General features: G+C 34.3%; 1 non-coding gene across 1 annotated transcript; it reads left to right on the plus strand.

Annotated features, from left to right (window-relative positions):
- The first annotated feature begins 2,554 nt into the window (after nt 1–2,554).
- LOC107398490 (uncharacterized) lies at nt 2,555–3,439 on the plus strand. Its single transcript, XR_010334590.1, has 2 exons — nt 2,555–2,643; nt 3,207–3,439. It is a non-coding gene; the product is annotated as an uncharacterized LOC107398490 (transcript).
- Nucleotides 3,440–4,016: the final 577 nt, after the last annotated feature.

Consider the following 4,016-nt stretch of genomic DNA (forward strand, 5'->3'; position numbering starts at 1 on the left):
TGCTGGGATTTTCTTGATTATTGTCAGAATTAAAGTTACAAATACTTTTAGCTGTAAAAAAATGATAAACTGACAGTCACTAGTTAGGGCCTTAACAATTTTTTTCTCAAAATATCTTCACAATACTAATTTTATGTTTCTTTTAAGTATCATCCAGTGTAGCAATTTTTCTGGTTATTGCAAAAAATAAAGCTTTTTAAAAAAGTTTCTGACTGTAAAAAAATTGACAGTCACCAGCTGGGACCTTAACAATTTTTTTCTTAGAATATTTTTACAATAAAAATTTTATTTTTTTTTCGGAGTCAGTCCAAGCTGGGGTTTTCTTGATTGTCAAAATCAAAGCACGTCAAAAGGACGTTAAACTGTAAACTGTTAAAATGATAAACTGACAGTCACTAGCTGGGGCCTCAACAATTTTTTTTTCTTAGAATATTTTAACAATAAAAATTTATTTTTTTCTTTGGAGTTATTTCCTACTGGGTTTTTCCTGATTTTTGTCAAAATAAAAGTATGTCAAAAGGACTTTTAACTGTAAAAAAAATCACAAATGGATAGTTACTATTTAGGGTCTTAACAATTTTTTTTCTCAAAATATTTTGACAATACTAGTTTTATTTCATCATCCAGTGTAGCGATTTTTCTGGTTATTGTAGAAAACAAAGCTTTTCAAAAAAGCCTTAGACTGTAAAACAAAATAACAGTCAATAGCGGAGGCCTTATTTTTTTTTAGAATATTTTTACAATACAAATTTTAATTTTTTCTTTTGAGTTATTTTATGCTGGAATTTTTCTGATTTTTTGTCAAAACTAAACTATGTCATAGGACTTTTAACTTTGAAAAAATGATAAACGGACAGTCATTATTTAAGGAATTAACAATTTTTATTCTCAAAATATCTTCACAACAATAATTTAATTTTTTTTCTTTTCTTTGGAGTCATTCCTTGCTGTATCATCCTGTGTAGCATTTTCTTTGGGGAAAACAAAGCTTATCAAAAAAAAGCTTTTGACTGTGAAAATTGATAAATCGATAGTCACTAGCACCGTAACATTTTTTTCCAAAATATTTTCACAATGCAAATTTAATTTTTTTCTCGAGTGTTATCTAGTCTAGCGATTTTCCTAAAATTTGCAAAAATGCACAATTGCTTACAAATTTAGCTAATGATTACCTACGGGTATGACAAAATTAGATTTCTCCATCTGATTGAAATCGTGACTACTATTCACGTTACAGCGTTGATTAAATAAGTAACCACGCAAGGTTCTGATTATTGATTGAATTTAATTTTCCGTTATTACGTGGCCAATGTCCTAATTAAACTAAAATGCAGTTACAATACTCGTATGTGGTTGAAGCACAAAACGAAATTTTTGTTCCACATTTGCATCGATGTTCATTTCCTGTTCCAACTTATCACCCCTTGTCACTCCTTACCCTGACGTTTTGTCACTCCGGCCGTACATTAATCTATCTATTATCTATATTGAAAAATTCAAAGCGCGGAATGAATTGGCACAATAATATTCATTAAAAACCCATTCTGTAAAATAATAATTTAATCAAGTAATAAGGCCCGACAATGGCCATCCCACAATGAGCCCATAACAACACATCACCTCTATTAATTGACTATCATAGACACGACAACAAATAGTTTAATAGAGACATCATCAGATATTGCAGCGGCGCGTCGACAAAGAGGTGTTGGGATGATTAACGTCGGAATGTGAATATATTAAATAATCCGGGGGGCAGGTGGTGCCCCCCGCCAGGCCCGCGGGGGGGCCGCCAGAGCCGGACCGGCCGTTTTCTCAATCGGGGAAATTAATAAACGGCTAATAACCGCCTCGATTGAATCTAGGCGTGGACTGACAGATTCCAAGAATCAAACTCGGGGATATTAATTATCAGGGCGCTAACAATGTGACGAGGGTAAACCGCCGACGTCCGATATTAATAGCGGAGATTTTTTCGTTTTTTCCCGAGTTATTTTAAAAATATGGACGCTGTAATTTATGTTGAACATCCTGGATGAACGGGTTTTTCACTGCTCACTATTTCGTTGCCGATTTAATTTGTTCTGACACTTATTTATTCTTGAATGAAGATATAATTTAGTGCAATAAATATTCCCGGACATATTTGTGTGATTTATTTTGTGCCATGATTATCGAATTAGTTCCAACGATACATTTCAATGCATTTTCATTACCGGCGCTCATACAACCGCTTTTTCTTGGAACACGAGCAAATACAGTTTTTTTTATTTGTCCAAAAATTGACTGGTTCCAAAAAAATATTTTTCTAACGAAATTGCTACAAAAATACGATTCTCCAATTTTCGTAATTACATTACGCAATTCCAAGTGACAAAATAACACCAGACAATAAAAAGGAAGTGTTTATTTGTTAATCTTCCAAGCATTTTATTTACATAAACTCGACCTAATCGCGATTTAATTACGACCAATTACACGCATCTGACAGATTTAAGCGTTTTTTGCAAAAAACGGCTCAAATTATCCTTGACTAATGTCCCTCCTGCCATATAAATGAGCAACAGGAGCTCCAACGGTCAGTGAATCAACATGAAGTCAACTTTACTTTTGTGCATTTTTGCCCTAGTAGCTACCTCTTTGGTAACTTAGTAATTACTTATAAACTGGCGCACCAACTCAGTGGTACGTTGTTGAGAAGCATGTGTAGATCACGGGAAAAATCTTGAAAAATTCCTAAAGTCATATTTTAAAAAATCTCAAGCCACAAACTTATTGTGTTAATTTCTTTAGTTTTCATTATTTTTTAACGTTTTTATGCTTCACACTAGGTAATCGTTCCCTAACAAAACGATGAATAATTATTTTTAAATTTTCTATCAGACTTTAGCAGTTTCTTTAATTTAAAGAAAATCAAAAAAATCACAATGTGTAGATGTGCTAACACTGGGAATTATTTCCTAGGAAACCGTTTCAAAAATAATTTATTTTTATTGTTGATCAAATTCTATTGTGATCATGACTGTTAGACAACGTTGCCACATATCATTTATCTAAAATCCGTTATTTATCAATAACTTTAATACAAAGAATTTTTTTACTATTTTTACCTTTATATGTAACCAGTTCTCTACCACACACCATTGAGTTGGTGCGTCAGTTTTTGAGCACGCTGTAGATCAAACAATAATAATAGTTAAAAATAGGTTAGCGGGCAAGGTGGCGGGCAAGGCGGTTTCCCGCAACCTCCGGCCGGGATGCCGACCCAAGGGTTCCCTGGCGGGGCTGGAGGTTCTGGGGGTTTCGGCGGTGGGGTCAGTGGAGGATTTGGTGCGAATGGCGGACTTGGGGCTAATGGAGGTGGCGTCCCGAAGAAACAGTAACTGGGATAGATAAAAATTTAATGTTACTGAATTTGGTGTAATAAAACCTTTCACTTGACGTAATTTGGTTTAATTCAAATCATGATGATCGACGGAATCATCCCAAATCCGGTAATTGTGGGTGTAGATGGAGAAACTGTGCCGATAATAGCAGCGATTAGCAACGTATGTTCGGGTTATTTATTTTCTAAACAGTTTTCCTAATAATCAGTTACGACACAATGTTTCGTGGTAATTTATATCATGGTGTATAATAACATACTAACAACGTCCTATACAAACGACCCATCTGCTTTTCCCCATGTTTATCTCCAAGTGTTGGTTTAATCTCCAAACTAGAAAGAAGCGTCATCGTGCCCAATTATTGGTTTATTGTTTCACGGCGCTTTACGCAGCATGGCCCACATAATAAAGTCATTACAGCCTATTATAGAGATAATTAACTGCACGAATCGATAGCAAATTCACTCAACTGTGTATTTAATTATAAAATGTTATTATCAATTTTAGATTTTCATCGCACGATTAAATGGAGTGACTCCTTTGTCCAGTTTTGCGGTCACGTTAATTGCATTAACAAAAAATCATAACTTTGCTAGCGTCTCCTGGCTTTATATGGCAAGGAGAAACTTG

The sequence above is a fragment of the Tribolium castaneum genome, chromosome 6, assembly GCF_031307605.1.
Source record: "Tribolium castaneum strain GA2 chromosome 6, icTriCast1.1, whole genome shotgun sequence".
NCBI lineage: Eukaryota > Metazoa > Arthropoda > Insecta > Coleoptera > Tenebrionidae > Tribolium > Tribolium castaneum.